Raw genomic sequence first — 26,994 nt, forward strand, 5'->3', positions numbered from 1 at the left:
AAAATAAACCAAAATTTGCATTCATATCTGTACTCAGCATATTTTTGCAGCAGTGCAAATGGAATCGTATCACAGACCAGGCGAACAAAAGCAGCAAGAGGCGATCATGGACCAAGTCAGGCTGGGGTTAGCACCCATGATAAGGACTATAGCCCAGGCCTGGGCCTGGCTTGGTCTGGACCCTGGGCATGAAATAAAAGCCTGGGTCCAAGCCAGGCTGAAATGACCATGCCTAAGCAGCATGTTTTGCAGGTATATAATATTGGAATTCAGCAAATATGAACTATTTTAGTAGGTATATATTTTGCCATATACACCTCCACAAGTCTATGTTCTCACTTTACTAAAGTAGATAATTCCGACTCCTTTGTGTGTCCATGTCCATGAAACACTACTTAGAAGTTTTGATGTGCTACGAGTCTGTATGGTTATCGGTAACATTAAAGGAAAAAGAAACACAAGTGCAAGCTGAAGTCTGCTGTAAAACACTAAAGCCATGTTTGGTTTGAAGGAAAAGGTAGGGAAAGACAGGAAAACCAATACAAGATTTGTAAAGGTTTCCTTGCCTTTTCCTTCAAACCAAACATAGCATAAATAGAAAATTAATCTTTGGGGAAAAAACCGCATACTGTTAACATCCATTTCGACACTGTACAGGGAAAGAAAATTAATCTCATTCTTGCATATGCTTACATGAAAATGAATTGTGCGCATGTATATGCTTACCTCCATTTTGAGATAGTTTACAGCTAGAAGTAAATAAGATAGGTGTTAAGATGTATTACAGGAGAAAGTGATCAATAACATGGAGAATCACATCAGCACCATCAGAATTGATGCAGTAAGTCTTCACCTGTAAACAGAGTCACCACAGTAGCATCCTCTCTAAGTCATGAGAATCATGTAAGAAAGCCTAAAAGCTCTGAGCTTTAAAAATAACCATCAACTGACAAATGCTACCAGCATTGTATATTCGAGGTCCAGGTACATTTCTCAAGTGGAAATGATAATAATATACTACTGGGACTTGATTATAGAGCAAAACCAGATTGAAAGGACCAAATAAATGTTGGGAAAAAGAACAGAAATTCTAATTTGAAAACAAAACCACTTTGAATTCAATTTTCTTCATGCAAAAAAACAACATGAGAGGTCCAAATATATAGACTTACAGCTGAACTAACCTTAGCTAAAAATAAGCAACTAAATTAGAAAGTGGAAAAACATGGCTCACTAACTCAAAATAGTGCCTAACAATTTGGAAGTAACTCACCCACTAAGTCCACTAACATAATGCCTAATAATTAGGAAGTAAACCACCCACGAAGTCCACTAACATAATGCCTAACAGTTAGGAAGTAAATCACCCACTACGTCCACTTGGTTTGAAGCACTATCATAGTGCCTAACATTTAGGAAGCAAATCACCCACTACATCCACTTAGTTTGAAGCACTATCAACACTCCCCCTTGCCTCAAAGCTTGTTACTTCCATCTGCAGTCTGAAGTACTCGTGTTTGGCACATGGTAGTGACTTGGTAAGAACATCAGCTACTTGCTCATTGGTCCCACAATGCTTCATTGCTATTGTTCCTTTAGCAACCAGATTTCGGATGAAATGATAGTGAATGTCAATGTGCTTTGTTCTGTTGTGGAAAGCTGGATTTTTCGCCATAGCAATGGTTGCCTTGTTGTCACAAAACACTTGATTTGCACCTTCTTGAACTTGGCAAAAATCAGCTAACAATCTCCTTAGCCAAACTGCTTGACAAACTGATGTTGTTGCAGCGACATATTCCACTTCTGATGATGACAAGGCCACGATCTCTTGCTTCTTTGAACTCCATGAAATAGCACCCGAACCTAGGGAGAAAACATAGCCGGAGGTGCTTTTTCTATCATCCAAGCAACCTACCTAGTCACTGTTAGTAAAACCCAAAAGTTTGAAATTTGATGCTTTTGAGTATCAAATTCCAAAATCAACAGTTCCAGCAACATAACGAAGGATCCTCTTTGCTGCCCCGAGGTGATGCATTGTTGGGGTATGCATAAACCTAGAGACAACGCTGACAGGGAATGCTATATCAGGTCTTGTGTGAGACTAGTTCAAACCGCCAACCATACTTCTGAAATACTTCACACTCGCCATTCCAGTGCCATCATTAGCTATGAGTGTCTCATTCACATTCATGGGAGTTGGAGCTACTTTGCAGTTTAACATATTGAACATTTTCAACAAATCATTAGCATATTTTCTTTGGGAAATAAAAATCCCATATGCACTTTGGTTCACCTCCAAACCAAGAAAATAATGCAACAAACCAAAATCTGACATCTCGAATTTTTTCATCATGCAAGATTTAAATTCCTCAACAAGGGACTCACAATATCCCATATAAACTATGTCATCAACATAAAGACACACCACCAAAAAATCAGAGTTATCTTGCTTCTTCACATAAAGTGTTGGCTCATTTTTACTCCTTTCAAATCCATTCTCCTGAAAGTAGGAGTCTATTTCGCTATACCATGCTCGCGGGGCTTGCTTTAGGCCATATAAAGCCTTCTTTAACCTGTAAACTTTGCCATCATCGTCACTAACAAAACCTTCAGGTTGAGAAACATACACCTCTTCATCAAGTTCTCCATTCAAAAAAGCAGATTTAACATCAAACTGGTACACAACCCAATTTAATTGTGCAACCAAGGCTAGAAAGGTTCTCACCGTTTCAGAGCAAGCAACCGAAGGAAAGGTTTCTTCAAAGTCAACACCTTGCTGTTGAGAGTACCCTTTCGCCACCAACTGAGCTTTGTGTTTCTGTATAGTACCATCAGCATGATACTTTGTTATGTACACCCACTTGAGCCCAATAACATTATTGCCTTCTGGTAGATTGATCAATTCTCAAGTTTCATTTCTTTCAATAGCCAATATCTCTTCTTTCATTGTGTCCTGCCAAACTTGACTTTCTACAGCTTCATCATAACAAGTGGGGTCAGAAACATACAAAACAAAGCTACATGAAGCATAAATATCCCTCAATGATCTGAATTTTCTTGGAGGTGTTTCACTAGAGGAACTTGAAGATGAGGACTACAAGCTTGTTAGAGTAGATGCGCTACTGTTGTTGGGGGGAGATGAGTAAATGGTTGAGTTGCTACTACCAGCATATGGACTAGCTGGTTTTGGAGGTTCTGTCACAGGTGTTATACTAGCATCTTTTGTAACTTGTGGTGTTGTTGGTGTTGCATTGTTGTTGTTCCAGGCTCAAGTTTCTTCTTCATTGAACTTAACATCCCTTCTAATAATTACTTTGCCACCCACAGGGTTATACAACCTATATGCTTTGGATTGAGGGCTATAGCCAACAAAAATGCATTTTTTTTTATTTTTCATCAAGTTTGTTGCGGGTTGGAGAAGTAACCAAGGCATAGGCTATACAACAAAAATTTTTTAAGTGGCTTACCCGTGGCTTCCTGCCCTTCCAAGTTTCATATGGGATCTAGTTCATGATAGCTTTTGTAGGTGAGATATTGAGAAGATAAACTGTTGTTGCCACTGCTTCTACCTAGAACTGATTTGGAACACCACTTGCTTTCATCATGCTTCTTGCCATTTCAACCACCATTCGATTCTTCCGCTTAGCCACACCATTTTTCTTCGGTGTATACGGTGCCGTCAACTCCCAGTGAATGTCATTTTCCTCTCAGAAAACATTAAATTCATTAGAGGTAAATTCACCACCCCTATCGGAGCGGAGCACCTTTATACAACACCCACTTTGCTTCTCCGCTAATGCTTTGAATTTCTTGAAAGTTTCAAAAGTTTTTTATTTGAATTTCAAGAAATACACCCAACTCATGCGGCTGTAATCATCAGTAAATAACAAAAAATATTTGCTTCCACCAAATGATTCAGTACTCATTGGTCCACACACATCAGCATGTACCAATTCAAGACAATCAGAAGCCCTCCATAACTTGTCTACAGGAAATGAATTTCTACTTTGTTTCCCATAAACACAGCCTTCACAAAAATCAAAATCATCAATTTTTGGTAACCCAACAACCATATTTTTTTGAGCCAACAATTTCAGCCCTTTCACATTTAAATGCCCATAATGCAAATGCCACATTTTTGCATCACTAGCTCTAGCAATCAAGGCACAATATCTGACTTCAAAGACTTCTAACGAAAACATTTTATTTTGTGCCATAGGAATGCTAACTATTTTGTGCCCTGTTTTCTTATCTTGGACAGAACAACAACCATCATCAAACAAAATAGAGTATACACCATCCATCAATTGCCCAACACTCAAAAAATTATGAGCTAAATTAGGAACATATTGCACATCATGGAGGAGTTTTACATTACCTTGTGAGGTTTTGATGGCAATTGTACATTTCCCTTCAACTTGCATTTGCTTGTTGTCTTCGAGTCGAACTTCACTTTTCTATGACTCGTCAAGTTCTTTAAAAAGACTTTGTTCCAGACATATGGTTGGAGCATCCACTGTCCAGAAACCAAACTCCTTTGGAAGCATTATCAATAGGAGAATGAGCCATGAATAGCTTGCTTTCCTTTTCAACTTTCTCTGTAAAATTGGCCTGTTTCTACTCATCTTTTTGCTTGGATGGTGCTTTTGTATTGGCGTTGATCACCAAATTGGCCTCTTCCTCTGTCGTCACACGACCTCGACCACCTCTGCTCTATCCCCGGCCTCCAGAATTTTTTGACTTTCCCTTGTAGGAAGACTCCCCCTTAACATGAAAAGCCTTCTCCTCAACCTTTTCATAGGATCTACTCAATCTAGCTTCATGGGCTAACAGAGAACTCATTAATTCATCAAAAGTATAAGTAGACAAGTCCTTAGACTCTTCAATTGCAGCAACTACATGATCGAATTTTGAGGTTAGGCTCCTCAAAACCTTATTCACAACAGTTTCATTGTTAACAATTTCACCATATGACTTCATATGATTAACAATCCTAGACACCTTAGATAAAAATATTTGCACAGATTCTTTTTCTTTCATGGCCAATGTTTCAAAATCACGATGAAGAGTCTGTAATTTAACAGTAATTACCTTCTTGTCGCCCAAGAATTCTTGCTTCAGAATCTCCCATGCTTGAGTGGAGGTGCTAGCTGCTGCAATTCTTGGAAAAATTTCTTCATCAAGGGCTTGTTGAATGAGGAACATAGCCTTTGCATCCTTCTTACGGGTTTCTGCAACCGTTGATCAGGCTCGGTTGGATTTGTGTCTTCAAATCCCTTCTCCACCAAGTCCCACAACTCTTGAGACTTGAACATGGTCTTCATTTTGAGACTCCAGAAGTGATAATTTTCCCCTTTGAATATTGGAATTAGGGGCAGAGCTGATGAATTGGCTTCGTTGCTTCCCATGGTGGAACTCTCTTTTCTCTTACTTCGCCCTTTGCCCAAATAAAGACCCAACTTGGCTTTGATATCAAAGAAATTGTTGGGAAAAAGAACAGAAATTCTAATTTGAAAACAAAGCCACTTAAAATTCAATTTTCTTTATGCAAAAAAACAACATGAGAGGTCCAAATATATAGACTTACAGCTGAACTAAAAAGCAACTAAATTAGAAAGTGGAAAAACATGGCTCACTAACTCAAAATAGTGCCTAACAATTTGGAAGTAACTCACCCACTAAGTCCACTAACATAATGCCTAACAATTAGGAAGTAAACCACCCACTAAGTCCACTAACATAATGCCTAACAGCTAGGAAGTAAATCACCCACTACATCCACTTAGTTTGAAGCACTATCATAGTGCCTAACATTTAGGAAGTAAATCACCCACTACGTCCACCTAGTTTGAAGCACTATCAACAATAAACAGTACTCAGTCCTAGGGATTGTGGCTTGGGCTGTGCCCTAATCTGAATAAGCCTGAACCCGTTCAGAGATGCAGCTTCGTTCCCTTGCGTTGGGTAATAATATAATGTCAATGTATGGAAAGTGGTTTCTATGGATCAAACAACTTTTGTTCACTAATCAATAATAGGACCCCTATGATTAGGAAAATCTCTTCTTATTCTTCATACACTAGTGAATATTTTAATACACCAAGAATAGAAAAAGACAAATGTGTACTGGGGTTAGGATGGATTTTGTTGCTGTGAGCCCAACCTAACCTGATCTGTGGGAAATCTAATAAACCAAACATAAAGTTAGTTGGACCTGTCCCAAGTATCCTTGCCCAACCCTAATCAGGTGCCAAAACCCAACAAGAAATGATAAGAGGACTAGTTTACAGGAATAAACCTTGTTACTTAGAGTTCAGAAAGCAACTGGATGTCTTTGAATAGTATCTGTAACACTCCATCTGCCTTAGCTTCTCACTGGGTCAATTGAATCAGAATGTGTCTGCTTGACAGGGAAAAGTTACTGGTTACATAGTTCTAACCTAAGATGAATGAATGTATGGAAGTGGGAGCCAGAGCTGGGGTGGGAAAACAGAAGCATCAACTATGAGTCAAACTTGAGTCAGACTTGATGAGAAGTTTGGCAGGATATGCCATGTCTTTCAGACATCACATGGGTCAAACTTAACAAGATGTTGGTCAAAGTAAATAACTGTTACCTCAAATTTATGGAGGCTTCTAACATCTATACAAATCAGATTTATTTTAGTGCATGTGATGAAATTGAGAAAAGAGAAGATACTTGCCTGTATGGTACTGTGTGCAAGAAATCTCTGTTTACTTCTTCTGAAGCAAACATCAATTCGTTCCCAACTCAGTTTTGTGAGACCTCTTATCATTGCCTCTACAATTTTGGCAAATGAAAAAAGAAACTCAGTTTGTTTTCCTTTTCTTTTGATAATTAAGAAAGCTTTATTAACAAAAATATAAGAGAAGGGACAAAGCCCCTATACAAGAATAAATACGGAAAAGATTCTCTATACAACATCCCCTTCTTGTTTTTTTTTTTTTTTCTGAGAAAATACAACATCCCCTTCTATGTATCAAAAAACTGTGGAATTCCACCTATTACAGAAATTTGAGAACCGAAACTCATCAAGCTCTCCTAAAATCAACTCGGTCTCTATTCCCGAGGTTCAAGGCCCTGCATATGCAAGGCACATGCTTAGATTGGTACATGATTAGGACCGAATAGAACACTCTGAATCATAACCCAAAGCCACCTATACTGCTTCACTTCAACTAGTGAAAGCTAATTCAAGAAATGGACAAGAAGAAAATAAAGAACTGAGTATGTGATATGAAAAAGGATAACGAACAGTAAAACACTATTTATCAAATGTAAACATCTTTACTAAATGTTGGTGTGAAGTTCATTTTTATTTTTCTTAACGATATTTGTTTCAAAATGTGGTGGCCCAACCGATTAGCTTGTAGGTAATGGATCACTTTTGTTTTAGCATACATTTGTTACAAAAGAAATGAATAACATATGCTCAGTTGCATGAAAAGTAAATAATTTTTAGTCTGTCAATCCGCTTTTTATCTTGGTACAGTTTTGTTACAGATAACATACAAATAGCATGTGTTTAGTCATATGAAGAAAGTGCTTCAGTTCAGTTGTAAATATATTAACAAGCAAACAAGGGATTTAGTTTGACATTAATTGGATTCTAAAATTAAGTTTCAAGCTTACGAGCTGCAGTTGCAAACCTTCCATGTCAATAGTCTTGCATCCTTTTACAGCCTCTGAACCATTAGCCTCTGAAAGGACTTCTTGCCCAGGACTGAATGTCTTTGGTTCCTCTACATTTACTATATGTGGATATTTTCCATTCCCTGCCAAATGCTTGCACTGGAAGAAAATATAATGAGCAAGCAGATGATGTATTTAATAATCTTTGCAGAAGTTGAAAATTTACCTTTGGTAGCTCATTCTTTTGACGTATAGATGATGTACTCCCCCCAACAAGGTCTTTGAACAAAGTTAAGTTATTATTGAAACCAAATCATACAACATTAACATAAAGATTTGTATCAACAAACCTAGATTGTCAAACCTGTTCAGTCTGCTAAACTGTTTGTATGCCTGATACTATTTTCTTGAGATTAAATGAATACCTAGATTACAAAATACAAATTTTCTAAATCAGGATACGATCAAAGCATGTATTTGCATAGGCAACATGGCGCCTGAAGGATTGGAGAGCAGATCTGAAGAAAGGAAGAGAGTTGATGGTTAGAAGACATTTAGAAGATATGCAGAACAAGTTTTAATAACTCATGATGCCTCACATGAATGGAAGATCTCCACAGTCATTGACCATTTGAAGAAGCAGAGGAGGACTTTTGTTATCACCATCAGTCAGGAATAGATGCTTTCCAGTTCTACTGAGAATCCATGACATATGAGATGCTGCTTTTTCCATAATATGAATACCACAAAAAATTGGAACCTGAAAAACAAACAAACAATAAATAAACAAAACAACAATTTTTTTTCTGAAAAGGTAAGGTAAAAATTTTCATAACTAAAAGGCTAAAGCCCAGAAACAAGTACAAGAATCTATAGCTTCTATAAGGTGACAGTGAAAACAATAAGTAGACAATCTATAGCTTCTGCAAATAAAGCAACATTGACATAGTTTAAAAAAAATTATCCATATGTACCAGCATTCAAAATAACCATAAAACAGGAGATTCTTCACCTACTTTTTGTTTTTACTAAATTATAACATTCTATGTTTCAAATAATAATGCACAAATAGATATTGGAAAACAGTAATTTGCTGACTGATAATCAACTTATAATGAAGTGATTATAAGCAATAGCAATCTTGAAGTAATGGGATGATGGTTGATATTTTAATTTGTGCTTCTCCAAATTTGATATTATGGTCTATGGTTTGGAGGTTAAAACAGAGAAACATGAGAAATAAAATAGGACAAAGGAGGCCTTTCTTTCAATTGACAAAGAAGGCTTACTAATCAGGTTGAGTAAAGAGCATCTCTTATACAACCTACCCTTTACCTGCCACATTGAGAGATAACATGGCAGACTCAAACCATCCAACATGTGCTGGATCTTTTTGATTTGCAACATGTTCAATCCTCTAGTCCACATCAGTCCCATATGGCCATACACACATACCCCACCTTGTATTCATAGTTTTCCCACAAATATTAGTCATTAAAAGTTATGATCTTTTAATATAGTAATCTCAGAAAGGTCTTTACTATTGGCATGTGGTAGGTACCAATAGATTGCTATGTTAGATACTTAGGTTATTTAGAGAAGCTTCTAAATGAACTGACCAGCATAGCCACAGAAGCTGGTCTATGGTTTCTGGCAGGGGCCATCATGGGCCAGGGCCCCAGGCAGGGCTTAGCACCTATGATAAGGGCTATAGCCAGCCTGGGCCAGGCTCCAGGCCTACATGACTTTAAGTATTAAATATTAAATAAATACAAGCATACATATATACTATTTTATATTATATAAGACATGTATAAAATTTATATTATATACATTATACAATAATACAAAATATAATATAAAATATGTATTATAAGTGTCAGCTCTCCCTCTCCCTCACCCTCGCCCTCTCCTATGCTTTAATTCCAATAAGTTATTGCTTGATTCTAGCCATTCTTTATTTGAATCATAATTTATTATTGTAGGTATTTCATTTGATTAATAGCTCAATTTTCATTTCTTGGAGTAGCCCCTTGGATGCTTTAATCCTGCACTAAATTCTTTTAAACCAATAAATCTAATGGCCTCGAGCCTACAACACTAAGCCCTAATTTCTTTAAGGCTCATTAACATTTTTTTTGTAATTATTTTCTTGATTCTTAGCCACAAGTTTTTAAGCCATGGATACCTGAAATCTCCCATTTTCATTGTGAGATCAAATTCTTAAGGCCCATTTTAGGATGCTCCTACTCTGTCCTGTATCAATGACCTACAAATCATAAATTCCACTATGCATTCTAATTCAGGCATGCTTCCCCACCATTTTGAATTATTTTCACATAATATTTAGTCATCATTTCTTTTGTTCTAAAGAAAATTTTTAAGAAATCAACTATTATTATTTTTTAATTAATTAGACATTATTGTAAATATGAAATTATGTCATCATATAGACCAAACATAAATGAATGAGCAAATGAAAGAAAGTAGGTTCTGATGAAGCACTCCTAAGACTTCTGAACAGGCGACAAAAAGTTCTAATAGGTACTGGTAAAGAAAGTATTGCTTTTAACTAACTCAGGGGCATCCAAAAGTTTGCATTCTGAACAGCTTCAAAGAGAATAGGTCGTTGGTTTTGGAAGAGTGGCTTAACAAAACACTTCAGGCATGGAATTAGAAAAATCACCTGTTTATGCCCTCTTGAACCAAGGTGTGGTGTTGCAAAAGTTACAAAATTCATAGGTTCCAGTCCAGCTATTTTTCCTTTGGATTTCCCATCCAAACTTGGAGTTCCAGCTTCCATCATTTGTACAATCTCCATTTCCTTCAGAAGGTTGCCTTATGAGATTGTGTTCATAAAGCCTACCAATAGCATATCTTGCCACCAAACCACCCAATGAGTGACCTATAAAGGATATTTTTTGAAGCCTTGGATTATGCCTTGTAATTGATTGCACCTGGAAAAAGAAAGAAAGAAGGAAGAAACTGCACTCTCTAAGTTCTTGACCTGTCATGGCAACTTCAGATTGGCATGCAATCATGAACTTATAACGAAACAAACAAAACCAATTTCAGGAAAAACATTTTATTCTGAAGGACAATATTAGATTAGAGCTTCGGCTGCAGAGGAAGAAACAAGGTAATTTTTTACAGATGTGATGGAATCACTATGCACCTCTTCTGCTAATCTCTCTCCCATTGTGTCAACACCATCAAAAGTCAACATTGAGGAATTACACGCGCTGCCTGCATATAGTGCAGCAATAAAACTCCACTCATGTTAATAAATGAAACAAAAGCGTGCCCATAAGTGTCAGTTTCAAAAGTATGCACGCAGACAATATTTGCCACACATTAGCCTTGTACATTCAAGGTCAACAACCAATTCTTGCTAACTTAAAACTATTATGACCAAGGCAAGGAGAAATAAGTATAGAAATTCATTGCCCAAAGTCCAAGAGTCATTATGTCCTTATATATTCAAGGTCAACAACCAGTTCTTCATTGGTAGTCCAAGACTCAGAAAGATGCTCCTTAAACAGTCAAAAGAATATATATCAGACAGACAACAGTCAGAGGATGTACAAGACATCCCAACTAAGAAAAAAAAACTTAAGAAAGAAATTCCACTTCCAATATAAAAATTAAAAAGCTTAAGAAAAGCTATAACTATACAAGAAAGCCTTTTTCTACAATGGATTTTGTGAACCCATTGAACACTGAATTCATTTCCCATGCAATCCATCTAATATGAAATATTGGCTAGGATTGACTCCATAATCCTCCTTCAATAGTCAAGAAATTGATTGCTGTTAAATATCTAGGATGCTGAGACACATATTAGATCCAGACATTGGTATGAAGAATGAGATGTCACTCTTCTTTCTAAAAATCCAAATTAAACATTATTATGGATATGATCATCCTGTCTAATATGTTAATACAATACTTCCATTTTAATCTCCAGATGATGTAAACTTCGATGACTATAAGATCCATTCATTTGAAATTAAGAGAATAATGTAATATAAAATTGTAATAGAGATATTTAATGGGAAATTTAGATAGAGAGACTTATATGCGTCAGAACTATCTCTGTAGTATCCAGTATTGGCATCAATATCATATTCTATTGTAAAGAGTTGTTACAGGTTTCTCTGTCAAGCCTTTTCTGGTAGATGAGGACATTACTGAGATGATCTAATGATCAATGGAAAGAACTTCTTCAAGTGAATAAATTCAAAAATTATGGAGATTACATGAGTAACATGACATTCGGAACTATCCAACTGAGAAGAGAACTACATGATGTATCAATCAGCTAATTATGCCACAAATGTGAAAGGCTTTTCATCTTGAGTGACTTTCTAATTTTACATCTTCCCAATGAGTTCGTGATCCCTCTATTTCAAAGTGGTAGATCACATTTTGAAATTCCTAGTACATTTCTATACCTAAAAGAAAGTTCTTTTCAATCAAATGTCACACTTTGAACTTCCTAGAACTTCATCCAAGAAGTACTTCAAGCACCAAAAAAATGCATTACATTAACTGCAATTACCAGCACTATCAAGATTACATGACAATTTAATCTCAAAAAAGACAGAATCCAGAAACAGAGGAAGTCAAGAATAGAATAAACTCACAATGCACAAGAATATCTTGGGGATATCTTTTGCGGAATTGCTTATCAGCATATTTCCAATTTCCAGCACTGGATAGATAATCACAATAGAAACAAAAATTAAATTTACATTAAAAATAAGTCTGAAAAAAAAATAAAAACAAAGAATTGCTATAACACGGAAGGCAATTATATGCAATGGGTAATGAGAGCATAAGTTGCTCCAACAAGGAAATTATTTTGGTAATGGCCAACAATCCCATTGTACTTTGCTGGCTCAACAAAGTGCATTAGAACTTAGGTTCCATATGAGAGTTATTGATTTTGACATTCTTAAAATGTTTCTTTGATATTCATGGAAATATGTTAATAAAAGAAATATCCCCTTGCCCCTTGCAACAAATGATTAAAATATCCATACAATAAGCCCCATATCATATCAGGCATATCCGTATCGGTGCATCAAGATATGCTTGGATACACTGATACAAAAGCTTTTTAAAAACTTTAAAGCTTTAAAATAGCCCATGGGACCCTCTAATACCTATAAAACAAAAAAGTAAAAAATAAAAAAATAGGGTATCGGTTGTATCAATATGCACTGATGTCCACTTGAGGGCATAGTTGTCAAGGCAACGCCTAGGCGACTAGATGGTTTCCTGAGGTCACCTTGCCTAGATGACTGATGGTTTTTACATTAGGCACCCGCCCAGATTATTAGGTAGGCGCCTATATTCAAGAGAGGGCGAACAGGTCACCTCACCCAGATGACTGATGGTATTTACTTCAATTCGTCCATGATGTGAGGCGACTTGGCGCCGATGTGAAGGATCTCTTGTATGCCGATGATGTAGGCACCTGTGTGCCAATGATGATAGGCAACCGCTGGGCCGGAACACACCCTTGCACTATGGGCAACGGGATAGCTCATTCAGCTTAGGCAAGGGGCTGGCGTGGTGAAGGGTCATGCTTAGGCCAAGCCTGCATGCCAAGCCTCCCTTGAGTGTCGGTGGCGCAGTGCCGGTCCATGTACTGTCCCCATGAGCATGTGTGCGCCCATAAGGAACCCCGGTAGCCATGCTAGCCATTAACCAGGGCCGCCCCACAAGGGATGTTGGTCTAAGAGTGCCAAGGTCAGGCATCCAAGGAGGTTGACCACCCCTCCTCAAAGAGTACGTTAAGCTTTTAGAGGTCTGCCTGAAGATGACATCACTTCTCCCAAAAATCTTACAGGCGAAAATGATGACGGTGTCCCTTAATGTAAGCCCGCCAAGCGTAGGCAAGGCTAAGACTGTGTTAGACCATGACACGTTGGTCTAGTTGGAGTAGCTTGTTAGGTTGCTCGTCATTGGCGAGCTGCAAGAGGCAAGGTAGTCCCTGTTTCACCGAGGTGAACCTCACTATTGAGTTGGGCCTAGTTGTTTTTTATTCTTATTTTAAGCTATTTAGTTAGGAAGTCGTTGGGCTTTAGGCCCATTAGTTTATGTTTTTAAGTTGTGACTGTTCAGCTACATTAGTAGCCGCCCTACTAAGGGCATCCTTGTAATATCTCATCCTTTAAGTTAAGTATAAATATAATGGGGGGTTGGCGGCTAGGGTTAATTCAAGAATCTTGGTTGACTTCCTACTCTTTTCTCCCTCTCTTTTCTTCTCTACTACTGAAATCTTTATCTTCCTCCCCTTTTCCTTTCACAAGAAATTCAACTAAATCTATAATCAGTGATTTCTACTTGGTATCAGAGCAGGCTGAAGGTTCCTTGAGTTGTTTCCTCATGCAGCCCTAGATCGGCCGATTGCATGGTGATTTAAGAGGCTAATCGAAGTTCTCAGGTAAGCCCAGATTTTGGATTTTTTGGTGGATCTGTGTGCCCTGTAGCTGGTCTAGGGTTTCTCATCAAAATCAAGAAAAACTGGAGAAAGGGGAAAAGTCCTGTTTCTGTTGGACTCTTCAATTTTGACCTAGGAAGTGGCGCCCTAATTTTTTAGGGTTCCTTGTAGTTTTCTGTAAGGGTGGTTCAAGTCCTGCCTGATTTGGAGGCTTCTAGAGAGCGGTTGCCTCTTCTCTCTCTTCTCTCGTCCCATAGAAAAGGAATCTTTTGTGGGAAGATAGCCTAGGACACCAGAAAGGTGTTGTTGGTTCCAGAAGTGTTTCGTTTGATCTTGTTACATATTTCAGTTATTTTCTTTACATTTTTTGAGAAGCATGGAGGGTTACGAAGTTGAAAATAAGCCCGAGAGTGAAATGAGACCAGTAGAAGGAGGTGTTGGAGACCTTTTCGGGACTAAGACCATCACTACAGTTAGATTGGATAGTACAAATTACTTAGAATGGTCACAATCTGCAAAGATGGCCATTGGTGCTTGTGGGAAATAAGGGTATATCACTGGTGAGGAAGTGAAACCCGAAACTAGCAACTCCCGGTGGGTACAGGAGAATTATATGATGATGACTTGGTTGCGTAATTCCATGTTGCCCCATATAGGTAAAATTTTTTTATGGGCAAATACAACTAAGGAAATATGGGATGGGGTTGCAGAAACCTATTCACAGAGGGAGAATGTCGCTAGGGTTTATCAGTTGAGAAATCAGATTATTTCTACAAGGCATGGAGATAGACCAATTGCAGCCTATTTTTCAACCCTTAAAACCCTATAACAGGAGATTAACCATTTAGAGACATTTGCTTGGGAAACCACTAAGGATGCAGCTACCTATCAAAAACATCTAGAGAAGTATAGGGTGTTTGAATTTCTTGCTGGCCTTAACCCTGAGTATGATATTGCAAGACAACATCTTCTTTCCAGGGATAGTGTTACCCTTTCCCAGGCATATGTCTTTGTGTTAGGGGAGGAGAGCAAGAGAGATGTGATGATGAAAAATCCTATTTCTGATCAGTCTACCATGGTGAGTACTGTGAAACCTAAACAAAGTGGAGATCGGGGTGGCAGTGAATCAAGAAGGAAGATAGAAGAGATTTGATCTGTGACTACTATAAGAAGCCTAAACACACAATAGATACTTGTTGGAAGCTTCACCCACATCTTGTGCCGACTAGACTGAAAAATAAGAAGGGAAATGCACACATGGCAGTTTCTGGTGACATTCCGACCCCTCCTACTACAGCTGCTCTAGAGTTTGTTGCAGTTGATGCAGTAAAGGCCGAACTTGAGAGGTATGGGAAACTTTTGAACCAGCGGGATACAGCCAATTCCAGTTCAGAAGCAAGCGGACAACAAGGTACAGGTGGCACTGGTGGAGTCCACTCTACTGCCTTTGGTCACATAGGTAGTTCACACGTCACTGCAAATTATGTTTCTACTTCAGGTAAGGAGGGACCTCCTTGGATTATAGATTCTGGAGCCTCAGAGCACATGACTCATAGCTCTACTATTTTTTCTTCTTACCAGCTCTGTTCTGGCAGAGATAGGGTCTCCACAGCTGATGGATCCCATGTTCCTATTGCTAGGAAGAGATCTGTCAAGATTAGTGATTATATTTCTCTACCTTCAGTCCTTCATGTTCCTAGATTGAGCACTAATTTGTTATTTGTTAGTAGTTTGATTAAGAACCTGAACTGTTCAGTAATTTTTTCTCCTGGTCATTGTATTTTGCAGGATCTGGATTCAAAGAGGACGATTGGGAGTAGTCGTGAAGTGAATGGGATCTACCTCTTGGATGTTCTTCCTCCTCATCAGAGTCATCATGTCAGCAGGGTAGTGAGTTAGAGTTTGTGGGTCAAATTATGCTTTGGCATAATCGTTTGGGCCATTTACCTTTTTCTTTTTTGAGTTTTTTGTTTCCAAAACTTTTTGAGTTTGTTAGTTTGTCAAGTCTGGAGTGTGAAGCTTGTCAACTTGGAAAGCATTGTAGGCATTCATTTAGACCTAGTAATAAAATGTGTTCTTCTTCTTTTGATGCTATTCATTTGGATGTGTGGGGACCTTACCATGTTCCTTCTATGGGAGGCTATCGATATTTTCTCTTATTTGTGGATGATTTTTCACGATACTCTTGGATTTACCTGATGAGATCCCGCGATGAAATACCATCCTTGGTGAGGCAATTTCATCAAATGGTGTTAACACAGTTTGGAACAAGAATAAAGGTGTTTAGATCAGACAATGGTAGGGAATATTTTGAAAAACACCTTGCTTCATATCTATTAAAATATGGCGTTGTCCATCAGAGCAGTTGTCCCTACAGTCCACAACAAAATGGTGTTGCAGAAAGGAATAACAGACACATTGTTGAGATTGCAAGAAGCATGATGGACACATCTACAGTTCCAATTCGGTTTTGGGGTGATGCAGTTCTCACAGCAGTAGATATGATTAACAGGGTGCCCTCTCGTATACTTGGATTCAACACCCTATTCAGTCTCCTTTTTCCTGAGGGGGAGATGTTTCATATTCCTCTCAGGGTGTTTGGGTGTGTTTGCTTTGCACATGTCCTTGGTCCTCGCCGCTCAAAGCTTGATCCCAAGGCAAGGAAGTGTGTATTCCTTATATATGCAGAAAATCAAAAAGGGTACTACTGCTATGATCCAGTCTCTGGGAGACGGTATGTTACCATGGATGTCACTTTTTTTGAATCCACATACTTCTTTTCAAAGAATCCTTCTCACGGGGAGTGTTTTGGGGAAGTGAGTCAGCAGTCTATTCCTCTCCTAGTTCCAGTCCCTGTGTCTACTCCTGTGCTTGACCATCCTGTGTCACCTACCTTACCACCTCCTTTGCGTCCTTTTTCTCAGCATTACTTACAATAGAGACTTCACAAGGAGGTTGATTCCACTGCAACAGAACTCATATTACTTCCTGTCGATTCCTTAGAGACTCCAGATTCGGCTGACATGGATTCAGGTATTCCTCTTGGTCTCGCTACTGTTTCAGTTCCCATTGATTCTACTAACCCTGTTACAGATAACCTTGATCTTCCTATTGCTCTCAGAAAAGGGAAGAGAAAGTGTACTGCTCATTGTATTTCACAATACTTATCCTACAGTGGACTTTCTCCTTCCTATCGTGTTTTTCTTTCCTCCCTTGACTCAATGTCTATACCCAAGGGTGTTAGTGAAGCTCTCTCCAAACCTGAGTGGAAGACAGCTATACAGGAAGAGATGGCAACTTTGATTAAGAATCAGACACGGGACATTGTGGATCTACTAGAAGGCAAGGAGACAGTTGGATGCAGATGGGTTTACACGGTAAAATATAAGGCAGATGGAAGTATAGAAAGGTACAAGGCAAGACTTGTTGCAAAAGGGTACACACAGACCTATGGTGTTGATTACTTAGAGACCTTTGCACCGGTTGCAAAGATGACCTTTGTTCGGATACTTCTTTCTCTTGCTACCTCATACTCTTGGCCCTTGTTTCAAATTGATGTGAAGAATGCTTTCCTAAATGGGGATCTGCAAGAAGAAGTGTATATGAATCTTCCTTTAGGCTTTTGCAGTGATACTGAAAAGGGAAAGGTATGCAGGCTTAAGAAGCCACTTTATGGCTTGAAACAATCTCCCAGAGCATGGTTTGACAGATTCAGAAAGACCTTGATTGCTTTTGGATACACTCAGACTCAATCCGATCATACATTGTTTGTGAAGCGCAGGGTATCCTTGGTGTCAGTCCTAATTGTTTATGTGGATGATATTGTTGTCACGGGGAATGACCTATGTGAGATTGATTGTCTGAAAAGGAATCTACATAAAGAATTTGAAATTAAGGATCTTGGAGAACTGAGATACTTACTAGGCATTGAAGTTGCAAGATCAAAACATGGAATTTTTATCTCTCAAAGGAAGTATGTCTTGGATCTTCTTCAAGAGACAGGGAAACTTGCAACAAAGGCAATCAGTACCCCTATTGATCAGAACCATAGAATCAATGCATCAGAAGGTGAACCAGTAAAGGACATTGGAAGATATCAGAGACTTGTGGGTCGGCTGCTATACTTGTGTATGACAAGACCAGACATTTCTTATGCAGTAAGTGTAGTAAGTCAATACATGCATGCTCCACGATTCCAGCATTGGGAAGCAGTTGACAGGATTCTTGCTTATCTGAAGGGACACCCGGGCAGAGGCATACTGTTTACTGATCATTGACAGTTGAAACTAGAGGCTTATACAGATGCAGATTGGGCAGGATGTCTTGATGACAGGAGATCAACATCAGGAGTGTGCACCATTGTTGGGGGTAACCTTGTCTCGTGGAAGAGTAAGAAACAAACAGTGATGGCAAGATCAAGTGTTGAAGCTGAATACAAGGCCATGGCACATGGAGTTTCAGAACTTCTCTGGATCTGTTCCCTATTAGAAGAAATTGGTGCAGGTAGAAGAACCTACGATGTTATACTGTGATAACCAGGCAGCAATTAACATTGCCCATAACCCAGTCAAGCATGACCGAACTAAGCACATTGAAGTGGATAGACATTTTATTAGAGAAAGAGTAACTTCTGGAGAAGTTTGTTTTCCATACATTGCTTCTGATCTACAACTCACGGATGTTCTCACAAAAGGTGTTGCAAAGAACAAGCTAGAGCACGATCTATGCAAGTTGGGAATGTGTGACATTTACTCCCAACTTGAGGGGGGAGTGTTGAGTTGGGTCTAGTTGTTTTTTATTCTTATTTTAAGCTATTTAGTTAGGAAGTTGTTGGGCTTTATGCCCATTAGTTTGTGTTTTTAAGTTGTGACTGTTCAGCTACATTAGTAGCTACCCTACTAAGGGCATCCTTGTAATATCTCATCCTTTAAGTTAAGTATAAATATAATGAGGCGTTGGCGGCTAGGGTTAATTCAAGAATCTTGGTTGACTTCCTACTCTTTTCTCCCTCTCTTTTCTTCTCTACCATTGAAATCTTTATCCTCCTCCCCTTTTCCTTTCACAAGAAATTCAACTAAATCTACAATCAATGATTTCTACTCTCACGACTATGAGGTGGTGTTGGTCCTCCAAGGTGGGGTCTCGCGATCAGGGATGCGAGAGCCTCAATAGCTGCTACGTGTTCGAGCCTTACAGTCTTACAAGGGGTCGCATCTAGGGGTGCAAGTCGAGCGGGCTGGGCTGGGTTTTAGCTCAACCCAGGCCTAACCCTAAGAATTGGTCCTAAAGCCCGAGCCCAGCCCGAGCCCGAGGTCAAGCCCGAATTATCCAACCCAAGCCCAGCCCACACTAAAATTTCAGGCACTCGGGTTGGGCCTGGGCTAGGCCAGACTTGGATTGCTTAAGAGGTTTTCACATTGGCTTTTGGGTTTCCTTAATTCTTGTTGCCATAATGCCATTTGAATTAAAAGAAGTTGAAACGTCAAAGACACAAAGAGGAAAATTGGTGTTTAGAAAAAGAAACTAATTAGTAATTAATGAGTAATGGCATTGGCACATGACACCTAATACTAAATTAGTAATTTACTAATTAAACAATTACCATTTAGTCATTAACATACAATTCAACCATATATACATATATATTATAATTTATAAATGTGCATATATAACATATCGGGTCGGGTTCAGGTTACCCAAGACCTCAACCCGAGCCCAACCCAAAAAATATAAAAACCCGCCTTTTCAAGCCCAGGCCCAACCCGTGAAAAAATCAAGTTGGGCCGGGCCGAGTTCGGGTTAAGCCCGCCCAAGTTGCACCCCTAGTCACATCCTGGGGCAGAGCCAAGCGTAGGGGTTAAAAACGTAGTAAAGTGGGTCCTTCCCCCCACCCCCCCAACACACACACACTTGAACTGAACTCCCAAAATTAAAAAAATATTTTTTTTTTCTTTTAAAAAAATCTGTAATAAATCCAAACCTTCCTGTCCCATATCTTTCAAAATCCTACCTCTTCAACTCCCTATTTCATTTTCTTATTTAATTTGCCCTCCCTCCCCCCAAAGAATTTCTGGCTCCGCCACTGGTCGCATCCACCCTCATCAGAAGGATAATTGTTTTTTAAGTTCAGACAACTAATACTATGCAGCTAGATCACCTAAACCAATTATTGATGTATGCAATCATGTGATGCCCCTTACTTCCATAGATTGTGTTTGTTTCCCTATAAAATGGATGCAGAACTTTCCAGGCGGAAATATTTCAGCTATTAATTCTACCCCTTTGCAGTGGAAACTTTGTTTTCCACTCCTAATTTGTTTTGGTGTAAATGGCAAGAAAAAAAAGAGTCATCATCGTAAGGGGGTAAAAACATATAGCTCAAAGATTTCAGCATTCAAAAATATCCCCTTATTTAATGTTGAAAAAAATGGAGCGACACTGCAGCCCAACTGATCTTAGAACCTTTGTTCCACATTCTATACTATAAGCAGAGCCTCTTTCTTCTCAACTGATCTTAGAGTCATATGGAAATACCAAACTTGTAACTAAGTTAACAGCTCCGACACTGCAGCTCAAGTCCTAACTCCTAATATTTCCATTCCCACCCAAAACCTTGGACCCGATTCACAACAGAGAACCTTCTTTTATTCAAACAAAACCATTTGCTTAGAGTATGCGATTCTTGAATAAGAGGAAACATGCCAATGCATTGGCACACGTTCAGACAAAAGTAAATTGTTGAAATTAGCAGTTTAGCAGCTATCTTCGAAATTCGAGATCAAAGGAAGAGAAACACCTCTAATACTCATTTTAAACAAGATTAAATTGAATTCTGTGCAATGCACAGGCATCAAACGTGTACCAGCGCAGTAGCATTTATCGACCAAAAATAGCATTTCAGAAATGCAAAGAAACTGAGTCATAGTAAAACCAGAGCAAGGAAACAAAGTAACAAACCTCCCTATGATGCCATTAACCATGACGACAAGGTGAGTTGGAAAGCGATGATCTCCGCTACCACCGGACTCGGCGACCGAACTCGGACCGCCGTTCAAATGGTGTTCTGATCTGAAACAACCCATTCTCGGTAAATAAGATTTCTTCTTAGTCATGTTCTTCTTCTTCTTCGCAATATTTGATTCGTGGCGTGATGTTTCGGGTTCTGGTGGTTGAGCTGTTTCGGAACGGCTATGCAACTGCAACTCCCGAGATGCCGCCATTCTTTTTAAAGAGGAATCCCGAATCAGGGGAAAGGATTCGAACTGTTGGTCTGTTGTTCACGGGTTGGTTTAGTTCGTTAGTTACCGATGACGAGGAGGAAGAAAGAAAAGACTGAAAATGGGGATGGGGTTTTAGATTTAAGTCCACGACACGAAACGAGGCGAGCTCTTTCCTTTGTTGCTAATAACTTGCTGCTATTGATATATTACGTCAAAGTTGATACAATCGAATCCATCACTTCCCAGTTCCCTCCACAAGTTTGGTCCCACCCAGGTCCAGCGACTCTACACGACTCGCGAAGAACGGAAGAAGGTGCAGTTTAGTCCCTGGCGGCTGGCGCAGAGAACGATGTGGACCAATTTCAATTTGTGCCCCTACTCTCTCCAGTTATTTGCACATGCTTTTCTGTCTTGCTTGTTGTGATATCGGAGTGAAGCAAAGTGCATTCTTTGGAAACCCCGGCAATGTCCCGATCGCGGAAACGGGCAAACGGCTTATTTTTCAACGAACATAAGATTAAAGAAACACGCAATTGATTTAAGCCAATCAATCTCTCTCTCTCTTTATAGCGGGCCCGTGTGCTGTACGGGATGGGGCATCCTTACACCTGCCTCTAGTCAACACACTCTATCCCATTCCCGCCCGTTTCTCATGGTGGAATGGGTTCGAGGTAAGGCACTCATCCTTTATTGGAGATAGGGAGTTCCCAAATGTTCTCTACCTAGAGATAATCACCTAAAAATAATTTAAATTATGGATATTTTATAAATAAGATTATGAGAATTTGGGGTATTTATTTAGCTATGTTAAATATTCTATTATTTAAAGATTTAAATAATATGTAAAATATTTAATATTTTTTATTTTTTAAATTTTATTTCTTTAAAATTATAATATAATTTTAAATATTTAGTTACATAATTATTTAGATATTTTTAATATTTTTATTTAATAATATTTATTTATAATTTTTAAAATATTAGTTAGTTATTAAATTAATTGAATAATCCATAAAATTATAATTTATATTGTAATTACATAATTTCATTTTTGAAATTCGTAAAAATATAAAATTGTTAATAATTTGAATATTATTAAACATATTATAATTATTTTTTATGTTTTTAATAAATATTGTAAAGTTATTAACATAATTTCATTATAATATTTAAGTAATTATTAAATATTTTAATTGAAACTTTCTTTATATAGATATAAATAAAAGTAGAGGAAATGATAAATAGGAATTAGAGAAAATTTAGAAGATAAATAGGAATTAGAGAGAAATATAGATAATTTAGGAAAAAATGTGGGATAGTTAGTTTCATACTAAAAATGAGAGGAAAAAAAGAAAATAAGCCACGTTAGGTGGCGATTCCTAGTACTTCTAGAGGGAATCTTATACCAAATTACTCAATTTAGGTAAGGAGCAAGAAGAGGACGGAAAGCTGGTCGATTTTATTCTTTGGATTTTTCCAAAACCACATATCCCTTTTCTAAATTATTTTCAATAAGCCGCTCGTGCTTGTTATAATTTACAAAAGCCGTCATCTTTGATTCTAAAAAATCAAACCCTTTTTTTTTTTTCTAAATCCATGTTAATAATCAAGAGGGTATGAGCTGAGCTGCTTTCTTTTCTGAAAATTAAACTTTAGGACATTAAACGGGCACAGAGACGGGTATTAATAGGGAGTGAAGTCCCCCATCCTATTTTTTTTTTCGAGTTCACATACTCTGTTTTTTCATTTTTTTAAGTTTGTGTTAAGCTTGATCTTCTTTTTTTGTTCCAGTTCACATACACTTGAGGTTTCTTCCACTGTCGTTCCTCTATCCAACAAGTTAATGGAATGCACAAACAGTTTTGCCTCTTTACAGACCAAGTATTTTCTTACAGTGAAAACAGTATTCTGTTATAGTTGCCTTTTCCACTGTCGTCATTGCTGCTATCTGGTTTTGTTAGATAGCAGCGACTACTGTTCTTTGCAATCTAAATTTGGAGAAGAGCCTATGACTTCTTGGGTAGAAAATGAACAGAATTTGGTTAGATGTGGTCAAGGCGGGAGCAGAGTTTTTTGCTTATGGTAAAGGGCAGAATCTGTAAAGGGCAGCCTGCTACTTTTTAACAAACTTCTGTGTTGAATGTGTTCTTTCATAGGAAACAGATAAGCGACCGGTATACTTGCCACCGATCAAACAATCGCTGCCAAAAGTCTCAAATGGTGACCATCGTCCTTTTTGTTCTTGATGAGGGCGGATTTGGCCATCCAATCACATCATGATACATGGCATCTTGGAACAACTGGATGACACATGGACACTACCTAAGTTATGATTTGGAGTCTCAGATCACGGTTCGTCTTCACTCCGACCTAACGACTTTGACCACAACTTATGCCGGCTAGGAGCACCTTGTCTAAGGCCGACCTTTAGCACATCGTCATTGGCCGTGTGACCTCAACGGAGGAGCGACCTCCCTCAAGAGCTTGCCGACCTGACTAAGGTTCAGGAGGCGACCTGCGAGTTGTGCTCGCCAACAAATTCGGTATGCATATCCTGACACTCCTAAGTTTCTTGGAAGATGGCCCACGTACCAAGTGTTCTGGAGGATGGTCAACATGCGTGGCGGTTACCTTTAGGGATTTTAAACCGTTTAGGTGACCTCCCAGAAATCTCGGATGCAGTGCGTGAAGTCCACACCAAACAAAGCCTATATAAAGGCACCAACCCCAATGACACGAGAAGGTACACGCGGTTAAGTACATTCTAGCTCTCATACTTTTTGATTTTTAGTTCACAATCTACTACGAGTGTACTAACTTAAGCATCGGAGCGACCTTGCCGGGTTAGCCACCCTGGGTCCTCTGACACCGTTTCCTTGCAAGTCTCTTCGAAGAGCTACCCAGCTCGGCACCCGAGAAGCCTCTTAATTCAATCCAGTTAGTTTGGCATCCAAGCATTTATCTAGCAGAAATACTCCAGCTCGACCTCTGAGTCATCAGACACCAGGAAGTAGTCAGAACAATAGGGTGCTGCCAAAAAGTGCTTCATCAATTGGTGTCGTCTGTGGGAAATGCTACAAGAAGCTAAGTTCTCACCTTCTAAAAGGCCAAGTCCTCTTCTTCTAGAAAGCTAAGATCTCACTTTTTAAAAATTTAAGTTATCACTCTCTAATTTCCATTTTTTTACTAACACAAGGACATTTTTAAGTAGCACCAACATCGATAACAAATAACCAATTATTAGGGGGGGGGGGCAAGAACATGAGAACCCTCCTCCATGACAATCAAGAAGCTTGGTGCATTCAAGTACTCAGCAGCAGAATGACCTCAATAACCAGTAGTCTGGTAATAAGCACCTTGGAGTAAGATCACCCCTGCAGATTGAGCCATTCATGGTTCCCATAGGAGTTGATGGCCAATCGATTAAGCAGCTTTGCCAACCTCATTTCAGCTTGGACGATCCTAGTTAGCCTTCTTTGCGAGGTCTCCCCTACAGATTGGACCCTTCGTGGCTCCTACGGGAGTTAGCGGCTTATAGATTGTGCGGATGCCCTTGTTAGTCGAGCCTTTCAAGGCTCTCGCGCGAGTTGGTAACCTACATCTAGTCGAGTTGCTCTCGTAGGTCGAGCTCCCTGTGGCTTCTCATAGGAGTTGACAACCAGTGTCTTTCGAGGGTAGATGTAGTGCAAACACGACATCAACTTATCATCTGACGTCGAAAGTAATGACAAAACCTGCAAACAGAACATAAACAAATAAACAGCCTGGGGGAGCCTCAACAATCTGACCCAAACTACCTCTAACTCGAATTGCAAAGCCTTACTACAGGTCGAGCTTTTATGGCCCCCTGAGAGTTGGAAGCGAGTTGAAAGTGGAACTGCCCTCATAGGCCAAGCCCTTTATGGTTTCCATGAGAGTAGGCGACTCGCAGACAGCCTGCCCTCTCAAGGTGAGCCTCCCATAACTCTAATAGAAGCAGATATTCAGCAGTTCCAAGAGCAGTACACCATGATCTTGCAAGCACCTTCCCGAGGAAGCCAATCTCAAGTGACGATGTAGAAGTAGTCACATCTAAGGGTACAACAAAATGGCCACTTGCTTAAATAATATTAAGGAAAGTGGACTGCGAGTTATTCCCAGAGCCTAAGGGCTAGGGTGTCAAGCTAGTAAAAGACCTTGACACCACATAAGACTCAATTGCTTCTTTTGCATGGGTGAAATAAAAAATAGTTCATTTTCAGCATCATGATGGATGCAAACTTGGTCGATCTCTTCACTTTGGTTCCAGGCTTCACGTTGAATTCGCTGGCTACTCTTTTGAGAACCAGTCCGTGTGACACTGCGTTGAAGTCTACCTAGGTGGAGTGACCTAATAAAGCAATCACGCAGTTAGAACCCCTTCTTGAGGACGGCATGAAGAGTTTTGCTCTTGAGGTACTTAGTTAGATTGTAGAACCCATTGATGGTCACATCCCTAATAAGGTAGATGTCCTCGGGGTACCTGCTCCACCTCTCCTCGAGTAGATGAATTTGCTCTTATGCCCCAAAAATCAAGACGATGAGGTCCTGCGTAAGGCTGCAAACACTCGAATTCTTCCAACCTGAGAAGCAAATTGGATCGGCGCTTACGACTACGAACTTATCAAATAGTCATTCTAGACCAAAAGGAACAAATTATTCTCTTTGCCAAGCTACCCTCAGCTTGGGAGTGGGGAACAATTGATGAGGGCGGATTTGGCCCTCCGGTCACATCATGACACATGGCATCTTGGAAGAGCTGGATGACACATGGACACCTTCGAGGGCTTGCCAAACTGATTGAGGTCCAGGAGGTGATATGCGAGTTGTGCTCACCAACAGATTTGGTATGCATATCTCGACACTCCCAAGTTTCTCGGAAGATGACCCACGTACCAAGTGTTCCAAAGGATGGTCAACGTGCGTGGCGGTTACCTCTGGGGGTCTCGGACCGGTTAGGCGACCTCCTGGAAACCTCGGATGCGGCGCATGAAGCCCATGCCAAACAAAGCCTATATAAAGGCACCAACCCCAATGACACGAGAAGGTACATGCGATTAAGTACATTCTATCTCTCATACTTTCTGATTTTTAGCTCGCAATCTACTACAAGAGTATTAACTTAAGCATCAGAGTGACCTCATCGGGTTAGCCACCCCGGGTCCTTTGATACTATTTCCTTGCAGGTCTCTTCGAAGAGCTACCCAGCTCGGCACCCGAGTAGCCTCCTAATTCAATCCAGTCAGTTCGGCATCCAAGCCTTTATCCAACAGAAATCCTCCATCTCGACCTCTGAGTCATCATACACCAGGAAGTAGCCAGAACAACAGGGTACTGCCAAAACGCGCTTCATTAGTTCTCACACTCGGTTTCATTGTCTCGTTCTCAGATGGTGGAAGAAGCAACGGTAATGATTTTCATGTTCTCAAACAATGGAAGAATTAGTGGCAATGGTTTTCTCTTTCTTAGACGGTGGAAGAAGCATTAGCAAATGGCAACAGTTTTTTTCTTTCGTTCAAACTTAGCCTGGCTGTGTTTGATTTGAAAGAAAAAATAGAGAAAGAAAGGGACAAGGCTCGTAAAAGTTTTCTTACATTTTCCTTCCTTTCCCAACCTTTTCCTATCAAACATAGCCGAATAGGGTTTTGGAT

The 26,994-nt window shown here is 39.3% G+C and overlaps 1 pseudogene across 1 annotated transcript; it reads right to left on the minus strand.

Moving 5' to 3' along the window:
• Positions 1 to 483: 483 nt before the first annotated feature.
• On the minus strand, positions 484 to 21,791 carry LOC148849999 (putative lipase C4A8.10; annotated as a pseudogene). The gene is made up of 10 exons (XR_016098865.1): positions 21,063 to 21,791; positions 12,301 to 12,368; positions 10,830 to 10,900; positions 10,341 to 10,611; positions 8,254 to 8,414; positions 8,117 to 8,172; positions 7,881 to 7,933; positions 7,672 to 7,813; positions 6,705 to 6,802; positions 484 to 853 (listed from the first exon to the last, which is right to left on the minus strand). The product of XR_016098865.1 is annotated as a putative lipase C4A8.10 (transcript).
• Positions 21,792 to 26,994: the final 5,203 nt, after the last annotated feature.

Source organism: Nelumbo lutea, chromosome 5 (assembly GCF_056320005.1).
Source record: "Nelumbo lutea isolate HS-2025 chromosome 5, American lotus-T2T, whole genome shotgun sequence".
In the NCBI taxonomy this organism is placed as follows: Eukaryota; Viridiplantae; Streptophyta; class Magnoliopsida; order Proteales; family Nelumbonaceae; genus Nelumbo; species Nelumbo lutea.